The sequence below is a fragment of the Protopterus annectens genome, chromosome 1.part2, assembly GCF_019279795.1.
Source record: "Protopterus annectens isolate FY-2018-M chromosome 1.part2, PAN1.0, whole genome shotgun sequence".
Taxonomy (NCBI): domain Eukaryota; kingdom Metazoa; phylum Chordata; order Ceratodontiformes; family Protopteridae; genus Protopterus; species Protopterus annectens.
The window spans coordinates 1100876494-1100892964 of record NC_056727.1 but is presented as its reverse complement, the minus strand read 5'-3'; the positions used below and the strand labels follow the sequence as shown (position 1 = coordinate 1100892964).

The 16471-nt window shown below is 38.1% G+C and overlaps 1 long non-coding RNA gene across 1 annotated transcript in view; it reads left to right on the top strand.

The window, feature by feature from the left end:
- The window catches only part of LOC122792247, an 89235-nt gene extending 75481 nt beyond the window's left edge, over positions 1-13754 (top strand). The window contains exon 3 of the long non-coding RNA XR_006363298.1: positions 12755-13754. This is a non-coding gene — a long non-coding RNA (uncharacterized LOC122792247). The remainder of the gene's footprint in view (positions 1-12754) is intronic.
- Positions 13755-16471: the final 2717 nt, after the last annotated feature.

Genomic DNA, 16471 nt, shown 5'->3' with positions numbered 1-16471 from the left:
ACACCAGGAGGCAAAAAACCATACAAGTACAGAGTTTTGTCTGACATGATGCAGGAAATACACAATTTTATATAGTCTTACATTCAAGCTGTGCCCACCTTACTGATGTGGTTAGTCACAGGGCACCTACATCACTATGGTCTACAATATTCTATTCATAAGAAAAAGCTGATGTTATACAAAAGTTTTCCCATGGGAATAATACAGCCTTGCAAAGCACCTGGTTCATTATAATGTCTTTCTGTAAATGTTACTCTTTTAAGGTTTCAGGCTTGCTCGAATACAATAGTCAGTTCAGTCTTGTAATATACTTCTTTGTTCTTCTTGCAACTTTACTTTAGCAACTGTGCCTTATCTTTGATAATATTTTTAAGGCTAATTATCTCAGGGGAAGGAAAAAGAATTTTCAATGCTTTATACATTTAATTTCCTGACCCAGCAGATAATCATTAGTGAAAACATAAGCTTGCTGAGCTGGCTACTGCCAGGGTCAGAGTTCAAACACACTGCAGCTCCAAAGCTTCAAGCAATTACATGTAAAATCATTCTTATTGCCATATTGTAAATAGAATAAAATGCATTATATACTATTTGCTTTTAAACTAGCACTTTATACATGTTCAAATACATATTTTTCTAACATTTTCCTCCCTTTTAATACTTTTTATTCTATTCAGAAACATAAACAATGTTATATCGTCCCCTAGCCTTTTCCTTTAAGGACTTTCCACTAGGCAAGTCATTTAGTTTATATTTTGGAAAAAGTTTCGTCTGGAATCAATAGTTTCAATTCAATGTCTTGGTACAAAGTTTCAGTTACAGATATATCAACAAAATCTTTGACTAATCTTTTCATACAGGGGATTCCACAACAGACACATGCTCCTAATAGGAGCAGACCAACACAAATAGCAATCAAAATATTCATTAGGATAGAACCCCACCCACCAAACAGACTCTGGAAAAAGTTCATCAGTGGGTTTGGGCCTGGTTCAGTCATGGCCGATACCTGCTGTATTACCTCTAGGTGATCAATAATCTCGTGTCGATTGTCTGGTATGAACGCACAGCATTCTTCTTTGATAAGAGCGCAAGTACCACCTCTCGCCGCTAGGGTGAAGTCAAGAGCCATTCGATTTTGTAGCACGACAGTTCTCATTGCATTCAGTTCATCAGTCACTAGTTCGAGAGCAGAAAAAGTTGCGTTACTCATTACTTCGAGAAGCTTCGACAGTTTTCTCAACTCCCAGATCGATTTGACTGATCCATATGCTGGAAATATTCCAGCCCAGGATATAACACTGTCACTCAAGTCCATATGAGTCAATTTTTCTTTATCTTTCACGGAATGATGGTTCTTCCAACCAGCTTCGATTTTTCCCATTGGATTTACAGGTTTTCCGATTGGATCTTCAGGTTTTTGGGCTACATCTCTTACATTTCGTATCTTACCTAGAGGTAATTTTGCAGTATGCCTTATAGCTGGAACCAGATAACCCAAAAAACAACTGCCGGACCAATTCTCAGATAGTCATTTGTATGCTTTTTTCCCACAAACAAAATAAGTTTTCTACTTTGGTACTGATGCGGGTTAATTCTGAATGAAACATTTTCTTGTCTATCACAGACAATTGTTTATGCAAGACAGGATTTCTCTGTACTTCACTTAATGTTGTTTTCATTAAGCTCAAATATGAATCATAATTTGTGTTACAAATAGTGCTTTTATCTTTAGTTTTAATATAGCATTTATAAGATATAGTTATGTTGCAGTTACTCCAACCCACTTGGAGTGTATCATTCTTATAGAAACATACAATTCCCCTCTGTGTAATAGGAAAATACAATGCAATTTTGTCCTGTGATCTTACAGAACCTGTATCAAAAAGTAAATTTTCCCAAGTCTCATTTATCCCCAAGGGGACAGCGGACATCAACAGTCCTCCATATGCTGTTGGTATGGCAGTACAAACCCAGCAATTTGAAATGTTCATAGTCTCTACATATACACTCTTCATAGCTAGGTATGTGTTAAAGTTTGGATGCCAGTCTATAGACAGTTCATCACGTTTCTCACTTGTGTGGTTATATGTAGGAAGAACCACGACAAAAGGAAAGTCATCACAATCATAGTCAATAAATGCATAGTTAGTAAGATGATTAAACAATATCTTCGGGGTTTATCTGTATTTTTACTCATTTCGCTCTTGGCCATCCTGCCTTTGTTGTGTCAGTCACAAAATGTTCATCAAGCTGAAAATTCTTTACCGGTTTACAGTGCATCAGGTGGACCCAGGACGACCTCTCAGCAACTTTTACTGCAGTAGGCGTCGCCAACAGTACCTGGTACGGTCCTTCCCACTTTGGACTCACCCAATTCTTCCTCTTCGTGACCTTCAACCACACCCAGGACCCTGGGGTCAGCACTGCTTCCAACGGTCTGGTCTGTCTTTTATCTGAAAAAGAGTTCAACTGCAAAACAGTTTTATTTGTCAACAGTTTCCTCATGTAATTAGCTAATGAGCTGTCAGCCTCTAGTTCTGCAGGCATGAGAGCTTTCCACTGTGGCACATAATATGCCCTTCCAAATATCACTTCAAAGGGGGTCAAACCCTTTACATTTGGAACTGTTCTCATGCTCAGCAGTGCCAAAGGCAAACAGCAAATCCAATTCTTCTGTGTATCATCTATCAATTTTCTCAACTTGCTTTTTAAAATTCCATTGTATCTTTCCACCAGTCCTGCAGACTGTGGGTGGTAAGCACAATGATTCTTCAAGGAGATCCCAAAGAATCTCCCAAGTTGGTGAATCGTCTGATTCACAAAATGTGTCCCATTGTCACTATAGATTCTTTCCGGTATGCCAAATCTAGGAATTATTTCTTTTATTAGGGCCTTTGCCACTGTTGCTGCATCTGGATTTTTAGTTGGAAAAGCTTCTACCCATTTGGAAAACATGTCTATAATTACTAAACAGTATTTTTTCCCTTCACATTTGTTCAGTTCTATGAAATCCATACAGATAGTATGGAACGGATATGGTGGTATAGGAAAACTCCCTTGCTTGGGTTTAAATGCTCCTTGTGCATGATGTTTGTTACAGACATGGCATGCTGCACAAAATTTTTGTGTAAAGTTTGTGAATCCATATGTTTGGAATATTCGATTTACTAACTGTAACATCCCCCCTGTTGAGACATGGCACTGCCCATGGCTCAACAAAGTTGCATATTTAAATAAATTAGACGGCAATATTGTTTTTTTCTCTTTGGAGATATACAGTCCATTTTCGAGGATTGCACCTCGTTTCTCCCATTTCTGTTTCTCAGCTTTTGTAGTTAATGTCTGCATCGTTTTTAACATTTCTAAATCTAAAATCTCAGAGGGTTGTAATTCCTCGGTTAAAAGTAAAGTTTCTGAGTCTGAGGCTGCTTGCTTTGCAGCTGCATCAGCTTTTGCATTTCCTTTTGAAATTGCATCCTGTTGTTTTGTATGAGCTAAACATTTACAAATAGCTACTTTAGTAGGTAACTGAATGGAATCTAACAAGTTCAAAATAAGTTGCGCATGATTAATCGGTTTGCCAGTAGATGTTATCATTCCCCTATTTTTTCCATTGTTCTGCAAAAGCATGCACTGTAGAGAAAGCATACTGACTATCAGTATATATGTTCACACATTTATCTTTTGCTAGAGTACAAGCCCGTGTTAAGGCTATCAGTTCTGCTGCTTGAGCAGACAGATTATGCTGTAAGGGTTGGGCTTCTAAAATCTCTGTATCTGTGACTACTGCATACCCTACTAGATTTTTCCCTGTAGGACCCTTTCTGCATGAACCGTCCACATAAAATGTCACCTCGGCATCATCCAAGGGCATATCAGTAAGGTCTTGTCTGGGCAAAGTTATTTGCTCAATTTCCTGCAGGTGTGGTGTGCCATCCACAGGAGTTGGAAGTAACGTTGATGGATTTAATGTTGTACAACGTTCAATTACCATATGAGGTTGGCTCAGCAGTATGGTCATACATGAAAGATGTCTAGCAGGAGATAGATATGCTATTTTCTCTTGCAGTAAAATTATCGCGACTGCATGAGGCACTCTCAATGTGAGAGGGTGGAACAACACCACTGAGGCCGAAGCCTGTACTGCCATTGCAGCTGCGACTACTGCTTGCACACAGTGAGGCAATGATCATGCCACTGGATCTAACTGTGATGAATAGTAAGAGATGGGCCGTTGCTTATCTCCATGCTGTTGCATCAAAACTGACGACATGTATCCCTGTATACAAACTACGGTCTGAAAAATCTTTTGTGGTAATTTGGAAGTCCTAAAACTAATGATGAAGCTATCAATTGTTTTAGTCTGCAGAAAGCTGTTTCTGCTTCAGGTGTCCATTGTAATACATCTTGTGCTGCCATTGGTGTTTTATATATTAAATCAGCCAGTGGAGCAGATTCTAAAGCATAGTTTGATATCCAGCTCGACAAAATTAGTCGTTCCCAAGAAGGACATCATTTCCTTCTTGGTTGCTGGTTTGGGTGCCTGTAAAATTGCTGTTTTTCTGTCTTCATCTAATATTCTACCTTCATTGGATATTACATATCCTAGGTATCTAACCTGTTTTCTCCAAAGTTGTAATTTACTTTTGTTTACTTTGTGTCCTTGTGCTGCTAAAAATTTCAATAATGCTATCGTATCCTCCCTGCATTGATGCTGGGTAGGGGCTGCTAGCAAGATGTCATCTACATAAAGTAGAATCTGACTACCTCCTGGTGGAGTAAACCCTGCCAGGTTGCTTGCCATTTCTTGCGCAAATATCGTTGGACTTTCACAATATCCCTGTGGTAGCCGAGTATAGGTATATCTTTTACCCTGAAATGTAAATGCAAACCAATACTGGCTATCAGGATGTATAGGTATTGAAAAGAAAGCATTGCTTATATCTACCACAGTAAAATATTTTTGTTGTGGTTTCAAATCATTCAACAAGGTGTGTGGGTCTGGCACCGTAGGTGCTCTGGGTATTATTGCATTGTTTACAGCTTGTAAATCCTGTACCATCCGCCATTCCCCGTTTGCTTTTTTAATAGGAAATAGAGGGGTGTTACATGGTGAATCAAGAGATTCTACCAGTACTCCTTCCTTGAGTAATGCTGCTATTATAGGCTTAATTCCTTGCTCTGCATCTTTCCTCAAGGGGTATTGTCTTTTTTGTGGTCTAAATGCTGATTTTGGTGTAATAGTTACTGGTCCTGCTGTTTGAATAAGTCCTACATCTGATTTACCTGTTGACCAAAGAATATCTGGTATGTCACACAAGGCTTTTTCTTCTTCTTCTAGTAAGAATGCTAATCAGCTGTCTTCACTAGTTTGTAAGTGTACAGCTGGATGTGTCTGTGTTAGCCAATTCAATTTCTGTTTTTGTATTCCCTGTTCTGATAATTCTAAATCAGTTTGTTTTTCCCATCTTGTTACTTTTTCTCCTAAGTCTGCCCATCTCACATCCTTATTCTTTGTCAGGCTGACATGTGGTAGTCTATTAGATTTGTACAGTGTCATGAATTCCTGAGGTAGTGAACAGCTTACCACACTGTTTCCCTCAGTATCCCAATACAAGGTTCGTAATACTAATCTGTTAGCAGGATTTTTGAACAACTCTTGCTCATATTCTTTATCAGGTCCTGGCATGCTACAGTAGTATAGAGTACAATGTAACAAATGCTGTTGGTCAGTGTCAAGGGAGGGGGCCTTACTGATGGCCACATTCATCAGTTCTTCGGTTACTGCCCCTGGACCAGTTGTAACTAGGTCCTGGCTGTACCAGTAAAATGTTTCACCCTCCGGTCGCACCGCAAAAGTATCTATTTGTCTTTGTGCTTCCATACCCTGCATAGTGGGAACTACCGCTATGCCAAATACCTGCATAAGATCTCTTCCCAGTAAGTTTACTGGACACTTTGCAGAAACTACAATTTTACTTTTCTGAGTCATACCTGAAACAGGGTCAGTTATTGCTATATCATGGGAGAGTGGCTCCCTATATAGCTGTCCATTTGCTGCTTTCACTAATATATAGTCAGGTGATTCGGAATTTTCTGGTAACTTTGAAGGATGTATCAAAGTTCGTGACGCTCCTGAGTCACACAAGAATTTCACTTCCCTTCCTTCCACCAGAAGTGTAACTTCCGGTTTTGTGTCTGCCAAATAGAGCTCCAAGCTCAGTAATGCCAAATCTAAAATTTCACTTTCTTCATCCTCTACATCTGCTTGCACTTCCTCTGTTCCTTCCACTACATTTACGTTTGCCCTTTGTTTGTTTTCCTTCTCTGATGATTTCTGATTTTCATCACTATCATATAGTCAGTCCTCATCACCTTTATTTTCTGTAGTCGCCTTTTTATTTAGCCTGCAATCCCTTGCTAAATGTCCTTTCTTACCGCACTTAAAGCACTCACCTTTCTTTTTTCTTTCTTCAAAATCTTCTGACCTTTTGTCAGATTGTCTATTTCCCCTGGGTATTTTTCTTACCCTTTTACCTGACTGTACTACAAAGACCTCTGCTCCATCTTCAGCTGTGAAGACCTGTGTCTTCTTTTTCTTTTACTATTAAAGTGTCTTTCAGCATGTCTGGCATATTCAAGTAAGGCTTGTAGCCTACTTGTTCGGTGATCTATCATATGCTTTGTAATAAAGCTACTGATAGGTGCAATGCAACCTTTCAAAAACGCATTTTTCAGTTGCTGTTCATACGAGGTATCATGTGTCTGATTTTCAGGAATAGCCATACCACTATGGTTATTGAAACATTCCAATAATCTACCATAGTACCCATCTACAGTTTCATTCTCTTGTTGTATGCATTGGTTAATGCAAGTCCAATCTGCTCTAGGTTTCCATTTTTCAGAAATTCGGTCTGTAAGACCTTTCACTCTGTCGTCTAATTCTGCATCACTATGTGGGAGTGGTTTAAGCTCTACATTTCAAGGATTCCAGGTGCCACAAATCATGTGCCAGTCTGGACCCACAATCTGTCTAACTACCTTTTCTACTTCTTCCCCATTCAAGTGGTAACTTAATCTCATACCTTGCAAATCTTGTAAAAACTTTGTGTAATTAACTTTTGGATGAGGGATTCCCTCTGTAGCTTTCCGAATATCTTCCGGTGTCCATGGTCTATATACTAGAAGAGTTGGGTCCTGCCCTTCCTGTCCTGCCTGAGGATTTGGTACCTCGATTAGTGGACAGATTTCTTCCTCACTCTCTTCTAGTGTTTTTCTCCTTATTTGATATAAGTCTGTGTCCCCAAGTGTTTTACGTGTCCGGGACCTAGTTTCAATAGGATCTCCAACAAATGGTTTTAGTGTTTTTGTAACTTCAGGATAACGTGGAGGTGGACCAGCTTGTCCTCCTGCTTCATATCCTGAAAAAGGCATTGGAGGGGGCGGAGGGGGAGGGGCTGTTTCTATTACTGTATTATTATCCTTTGTCTAAAAATAATGCTTTTGCATTTTTAGTTCTCTGTTCCCTTCGGTTTACTTCCTCAATCCACCTGTGTGCCTGAGGAATGCCTAATCGCTGTTGTTTTTTTGCCTGACCTTCTGCATCAGATTTAAGCTGTTTTAAAAGTTTAACTAATGAAATCTTGTTTGATTTACCGTCAAATCCGTGTTTATTAACCCATTTTGTATAATACCTTACATTATCAGTCCGTTGTAATTGCATATATTTTGCGTCATCAGTTAGGGGCGGATCTCGCGATTTTTTAGTGCACTGATTTCCCATTCTAAAAGAAAATGTTACTTAACCCTTTTCACCACATGGTATTTCAGTTCCTTACACAGTTTATCTAGAATAACTGCCTACCTTATTCTGTTTCCCTGATCTCTGACAAAATATACAGTAATTTCCTTTTGTCCCTGATCTGTATAACAAATCTCTGACAATGACATTTACTGTAACCTAGTCCCTGATCTAAAACAGAAAAAAGGCAAATATCTTCCTACCTGAGCCTCCTGGGTCGACCAGTTTGAGACCGCTCTTCGGCCGCAGATCAGAAAGTGGCCAGCCTCTCAAGACGACAATTCAGTCGGAGGTCTTTCTGTTTCAAGAAGAACCATTTCGGTAACTTCTCCTGTGCAGTATTCAACCACCGATACACTCTGATCTGCAGCTTACCAAGGGAATTCCGGTTCAAGGAGGACCAAACTGTTAAATAAAAACAAATGATAACAACACAGGAGGCTCAGATGCAAAAGTTTACTAGTGTACACCAGGAGGCAAAGAAACATACAAGTACAGAGTTTTGTCTGACATGATGCAGGAAATACAATTTTATATAGTCTTACATTCAAGCTGTGCCCACCTTACTGACGTGGTTAGTCACAGGGCACCTACATCACTATGGTCTACAATATTCTATTCATAAGAAAAAGCTGATGTTATACATTTTAAAAGTTTTCCCATGGGAATAATACAGCCTTGCAAAGCACCTGGTTCGTTATAATGTCTTTCTGTAAATGTTACTCTTTTAAGGTTTCAGGCTTGCTCAAATACAATAGTCAGTTCAGTCTTGTAATATACTTCTTTGTTCTTCTTGCAACTTTACTTTAGCAGCTGTGCCTTATCTTTGATAATATTTTCAAGGCTAATTATCTCAGGGGAAGGAAGAAGAATTTTCAATGCTTTATACATTTAATTTCCTGACCCAGCAGATAATCATTAGTGAAAAACATAAGCTTGCTGAGCTGGCTACTGCCAGGGTCAGAGTTCAAACACACTGCAGCTCCAAAGCTTCAAGCAATTACATGTAAAATCATTCTTATTGCCATATTGTAAATAGAATAAAATGCATTATATACTATTTGCTTTTAAACTAGCACTTTATACATGTTCAAATACATATTTTTCTAACATTAGTCAAAGTCAAAGTAAACTTTATTGTCATACAGATCAACACAGTGGAAAAAATGCATGTCACTGCACAAAATTTCAATACTCGGGCTCGTACCATAAGAATTATAGTTTACAAAAGAGAGGTTAATAATAATTAAAAAATACTGAAATAGAATTCAAAAATAAGATACTAAAAATAAACACAATAAAGTATAAAGTGCAAAGTGAGCTATGTAGATAACAATGACATATTGCACATAAATAATGTTTGTTTACCCATTTATCAGGTTAGGCTATGGGTTTGTTGTTCAGCAGTCTGATAGCACGTGTGAAGAAGCTGTTAGGGAATCTGGATGTTTTGTATCTAATGCTTCTGTAGCGTTTCTTTGTTGGCAGGAGTTTGAACAGTCCATAGGCTGGATGATGTATATCCCTCAGTAGTTTTCAAACTCTGCCATAGCATCTGTTTGAATGTATGTCCTGTAGGGACTGAAGGTTGGAGCCAATGATTTTAGAAAGATTTTAGATTTTAGATTTAGATTTTTAGATTTTAGAAAGATAGAGATGATAAAAACAATGTTTAGTATTAGAAAAGACCAGGATCTATCACTTACTATTGCAAATAATAAACTGAATATACCAACACAGGCAGAAAACTTAAAAGATATGCAGATAAATATAAAAGAAAATTACAAAATAAGCAAATCACTGATGATCCAAAAAAGTTTTATGGAGAAATGGGAAACAAAGCACAATGAATAGAAACAACACCAAAAAGACACCCAGAAGAAATAGACACATTTTAGGAAATATTTATGAAGACACTGTGGAACATAACAAAGATGTTGAATAGACAGAAGAAGTAAAAGAAACAGCAAGAAGTTCAAAGGTACAGGATATGAAACAAGATGAAGTAACGGCCAGAGAGACTGAAACAAAACTAAGAAAAGCACCTAACTGGAAAATGACAGGTCCAGCTACAGTATCAAACTTCTGGCTAGAAGTATTACATTTAGATTTATCCCTGAGTAAGCACTAGTTATATGCACTCCCCGAAAACACACCAGCCTGGTTAACAATTGGACTAATGATACTGCTTCTTAAGAGTGAACCTGCAAGCTATCCTACAAACTATAGACCAATAACTTGCCTTACGACAACTGTATACTGGAATTGATACCAGCAGAGTATATCATCATTTAGAAGAAAACTCAATCATTGCAGTAGAACAAAAGGGAAACAAAAGAAGATTGTATGGAAAAAGGGTTATTTGTTGTTAAATAGAGTCATACTGGAGAATTGTAAAAAGGGGAAGAATCTAAATACGGCATGGATAGACTACAAAAAAGCATTTAACAGCATCCCACGTTCATGGATAAAGGAGTGCTTACAGATGTATCAGATACAGCCTACACTGATCGAGTAAATTACAGTGACCAGGAAACAGTGGCAAACCACTTTGAAGTTAAACCATGATAAAGGACAAATGATTATCCCAGGGATAAAAGTTCACAGGAGGATATTTCAGGGTGACTTTTTATCACCACTGCTCTTTTATCTTACCCTTGACCCATTAAGCTATCTACTTAACAGATTAGGTCATGGCTATAATTTGGTTCACAGAAAACAACAAAGTGTAAAGACCTTTCATCTTTTTATGGATGATTTAAAGCTATTGTTCATCAGATGAAGAGCTAAAAGTACAACAGCAAGTGGTCAAAACTTTTTCAGATGATATAAGACTGTCACTTGTCATTGATAAACGTGCAACAGTAATCTTTAAAGCAGGAAAGCAGCAGTACCAAGAAAATATCCGTCTGGGACAGGAATGTGATATAAAGGAACTTTAGCAGGATGGATTGTACAAATATCTGGGACTTGATGAAAGACAGACAATAAAACATGAACAAATGTGAAGAAAACTCAGGGATATTTTAGAAGATGAAAAATAATACTGAAAAAACCCATGACATTTAGGAACAAAGTCTGAGCTACAAACACATTTTTTCTTCCTGTTCTAACTTACAGTTTTAATGTGATTGACTGGTCCCAAAAGGTATGGGATCAGTTGGACAGGAAAACAAGAATTCTTCATCCTTATCAAATTGATGTTTGTGATGTATGCAATAATGTACTTTTTTACTGTTTGTAAAGTCCTGTATCCAACTTTATATTTTTCATAATCTATAATTATTATTTTTTTCCTTCTAATTGTTTAATGTCTTGTATTTTTCATTCTTCTTTGTCTTTCTTTGTGTGGAGCTTTTCCCTAAATGATTTATAAAATGTCATTGCATACCAATATCATATATTCCCCATTCTAAAGGAGATACATGCCTCTTTGAAACTGATTACATGTATAGATCTACAATCATAGGACTGCATAAATATCTGCTGACCTCACAAGATCCAAACATAGTGTAAATTTTAAAATATGAGGACAATATGTCTAAGATGGCTTCCCTGCTTAGTTTAGCAGAAGCGTATTGGTGTCAAGTGGGAAAGGAAATCAAACCAGAAGTACACAAAAATCTAACAGCAACTGAATGTGCCAAAAAACAAAAGAATATAAGGTGATGGATCAGATGAGAAGGCAAGAAATGTGCAAAAGGCATTAGTATTGTTGTAAGTGCAATAATCTCCTGGAACAACCTTGTGTCGATCAGGATCTGATGCAGGAATGGTGAAAGAGAGGTGAATATGAACCAAATAGATGAAAGGTTAATATTGGAGGCCCAGGATAGTGGACTACATATACATTGGTTTATAAAGGCTATTGGATATTTTGAGAAATTGACAAATGTAGGTTTTGTAAAAGAGTATTGGAAATGGTCGTATATCTTATTACTGGGTATGATGCACTAATGGCAGAGGGTCTATAAAATGAAAGACATAATAATGTGACAAGACTGTTGTACTTGGGATTATGCAAACATTATAATAGTGAAGTAGCTGAGAAGCACTGGAAACATGAGCCAAAAAGCATTATAGAGAATGATAAAGTTTATATCACATAGGATCACCCATTACCAATAGTTCAAAATATAGATGTGAGAAAATCAGATATAGTAGTATTACATGAAAAGAAGACAAAAGTAGCATTGATCATCAAATTTGCTACATCCAGTAATTACAGTGTCTTGTGTACAGAAAGACACAAAATACCAGGATTTTCAGGCAGAAATGAATGCAATGTGGAAGAAGGATACCCAGGCAGTTCCAATAGTATTAGGAGCAATGGGTCTCATAAAAAAGAGTTTACAGTCTTATTTAGATATGTCACTGATACATGTAACTCTGTACAAATTGGAGAAGGAGTCAATTCTGAGCACCTTTTGGGTGCTGGGAAGAGAAGGTTTGGCTAACATCAAAGACTGAAATAATACTAATTTAATGAACTTTAATCATACTTTGACTTAGGAATGGGGTCTATTCCTGCCATGGTATTAGAAACAAAAAAGATCGGGAGAAATTACACCAGAGTGATATGTGTATGTCACATCTTCTGTATCTTTTAACTGTATTCAACTGGTTAATGGTATTAATGATGTCATCACCAATGCTGTTTTTTTCACTACAATAGTTGAAGTTCATCCCTTTTAAACAGCCCCAACCTCCCATGAGATGTTGTCAAGTGTGTGTTTTTAGTATTCTGCACATATATCATGTATGTTGGCCTTATAACCAAGATATATACTCGATGTATGTAGATTCCATGAAACATATATACAGAAGACCTCATGCAAAGGGATTAATCTTTGTAACATTGCAGTAATATATATATATATATATGTCATTGATGATATCCATCAAGTGATGCAGGCATATTGTCCTGATCTCCATCTTTGTATCTTGTAGCACATCAGCTATCTGTATCATGCAGCCCATCCAGTGATCATGATGAAGTTCAAGATGTCTCACCATGGTAGTATGGCCCCTGGTACACAGGACCTTAAGGTGCTTAGAGAGTCCATCCATGAGGACAGTGATGCTGCTGAAGCTGTAGTCTCGGATGTAGAAGTCAACTTTACTAGCCATTCGGAGGATGCTTACACAGTGGATGTTGAACAGGGTATGGCTGTTGACCAAAAGACCACACTACTGATGGCAGTTCCAAACAACATCCAGAAACAGGGCATCACGGTAGACATAGACGAGCAGATGTTGTGCATGGCCAGGTGTTAGAGGATGTCCTCCTTCTGCTGCAAGTGAATGAATGATCAAAGCAATGGCATCGGTCAGATGTCTGTGCACTTGCCGGTAAAACACATCTTGTGACACACCAACTACATGTCATGTATGAAGGATAACAACACAGGCAAAGTAAAATTATGGCTGCATTGGCTGCTCAGAATGAGAACCTGCTTGCTGTGGCACCATTGTTCAAAACCTTGACCTCTATGATACTGTAGCAATGTCATACTACTGGTAGGATTCTGTGCTCCCTGACTGTGCTCAGCAGATTGCAATATGGGAGAGGCAGACCACCTGTCCACAGAGCCAGCATTGGCTATTGAGAATCACTGTCTGTAATAATACAATCTGCACAGAGTTCTACTGCTGGCCCATTTGCTATGCTCCCACCAGTCACAAGGCCTTTAACTCACAGTCACACTCCTTCACTTCAGCATGGTGTTGTCACCCCATCAATCTCCTCTGTGGAGCAACCAGGGCAATATGTGTCTATACATGGTAGGGGCAGAGGAGACCATGGTGTGAAACATCAGTGAGGCCCCCCTAGACTGTATTAGAGTGTCTCCAACAGTGTAGTACACATAGCTGCCTCATATTATTGACTTACCACTTTACTGTGGTATGTGTCTTCTGACATTACAATTTCTGCCTTATGTCCTGCGCTTTTTTCATATCATTATATTGTAAAGATAGGAATGTGTAGCACTGATGTGTGTCCCTTACTGTTTTCCACACAGTGATGTCTTTGTGTGTATGCATATCTGTGTCAGTTGTGCCCTGAAGGTATGACCCCTGTTTTGCATATGTTCATGTTGGAATACGTTACAATTGTGTTATGTGTTGTGCTCAGTTTGTACATCTAGTGGGTAATTGCCATTAGATGCAATCTGCGTTGCTGTGGTGGGGCAACACCTGAACATTAATGTTTAATCTGTGTACTCATATACATATGGCTTGTCATGACTCAAAGATGTGGGTCAGATGCTGCCATGTTGCTTTGGTCTGCCCTTGTGGTCACACCCTACATTGCCTATGCCTGTGTCTTTTTGTCTGCTATGACCTCCTGCTGAAGAAACAAAAACCAACTGAAGAAAAACAAGTAAAGAGTGACAATACCTCACCAAACCAAAAGCCAAAAAGGCACAAAAAATTTGCAAGATAAAAGAACTTGATAATTTATTTGTAAAAATAATAAAATAACCACATGAGCGCTTCCGTTTAACAAATGTAAACTTCACCGGACAAATTAATAAAATCAATCTGCAATTTAAATAGTACACTCTACTTTCTGATTGGATGAAACTACAGACAACATCCCAAGAAAATTAACCCCTCATGTCCCATAATAAATTGAAGTTCTCTGAATATATATATATATATATATATATATATATATATATATATATATATATAAATTCTAAACATTTGTAATTGTGCCAAACTGTTATACATAATTCATAAACCTTAAATAATGTGTAAATGAATAAATAAATAAATAAATGCATACATGCTGTTCTTAATGCATCTAGGATATACAGAATACACTTCTTATAAATGTTGCAAAAAAAAAAAATATATATATATATCTATATATATATATATATATATACACACATATATACATATATATATATACACACACACACATATATATATATACACATGTGTATATATATATATATATATACATATATATATGTGTGTGTGTGTGTATATATATATATATATATATATATATATATATATATATATACATTCATTCATACATATCCCTACAGAGGAAATGATTTCATACTATTTATTATCCTGCTCCTTCTCTGATACCTGTGGGATGTCCTCTTCAGACATTTGGGTTTCTTTAGGTATTTCACCCACACTGCAGATGTAAGACTTTCATATGCTCTAGTTAGCATGTTGTGCAGCATGGTGCACAATGTTATCATATGTGTTGCCTTTTTAGCTGTGTATTGCAGTGCACCCCTAAAGATCTGAACCTAGCTTTCATTACAATGAACACATGCTTTATGATGTTTCTGGTTATTGCATATGCTTTATTGTAGGCCTCCTGTGCAGGAATGGATGGTTCATAGTATGCTGTATTAACAACAGGTCAATCAGATAACCACAGCCACCTATTGTGGGGAGTGAAAACACATGGAGTGAAGATTGGTATCGTTGTGTGGGTTCTTCTTAGCTGATATCCTAGCTGTGCTCCTGTAATTACCTAATAGTTGTCCCTGAAGTATTTCACCTTGCTGGAATGCAGCCCTCATTCCACTTTCTGTCTATATGTTGAACACTTCCAGGGTATCCTGCCATGATGGTTGTCATTCAGCGATCTGCTGCACACACAGTCCAGCAGTTGTTGGATGGCTGGATGGCCCAACCTTTCTGTTTTTGTGTCTGTCTGCTTTAGGATGTACTGGTGTCTTGATAGTTATGTGTGAGCAATCTATTGTAATAAGTACATGGGGGATGTTTGTGATGCTGTAAAACTGGTGTATTACAGTTCTACACTCCATGGGGGTGGATGGGAAGTATATGTACTCATTCACATTGCTGGACTTTGCTTCCAGAAATTTTGCTAGGATACAGCTGGCAGCTGTCTGCAGCACTCCCACAACATCCCCTATATGTCTATGGAATATTCTGGATGCAAGTGCACAAAGACTGAGATACATTTTGGTTTCAAGGGGTGGTGAAGTTTTCTCACAAGGTACACACAGATGTGGGGCACACATGTTGCAGGCAGCCTAACTGAATGGTCTGTCTAGGCTGTACCTGTCGATTATTTGTTGCTCTGATAACTGGTTTAGTTGCAGCCTTGCTCTGACTCTAGCTGGCTGCCTTCCAGGGTGCACAGTCACATCCTCATTTATGACTTGCATCACTGCAGCCTGTTGCAGTTATTAACTACAGGTTTTTTTTTTTTTTTTTAATTTTCTTGCTATGGAATTTGGCAAACTCTGTGGTATTAGCTTTTATTTGTTGATGTCTGGAAAGCATATGCCGAGAATTTCAGAAACAGAGTTGGTGCGATAATTTGTCACATTTAAGTTGCACTGTGTGCAGGCAATCCCCCGGATTTACTAAACTTCCATGCAGGATTAGCTTAGTCCTGTACAGAAGTGCCCGTTTAGGAGCAGGACAGCAGCACGCCATTCATATTAATAAGGCATGCTGCCTGAGATCCTAGGCTTACACAGGGAGTGTAAGAGTGCAGGGGGCGTGCCTGAGAGCAGAGCTGTCAGAATAAACATGCCCCTGCAATGTATAACAGCAGAAAGGGGTAAGAAATGCGCGAGACCACTCATAGGTGTCTGCATATCCCCACCAACAGTCCCTCATCTGTACAACAGCAACAGTACATACAAATAAAAT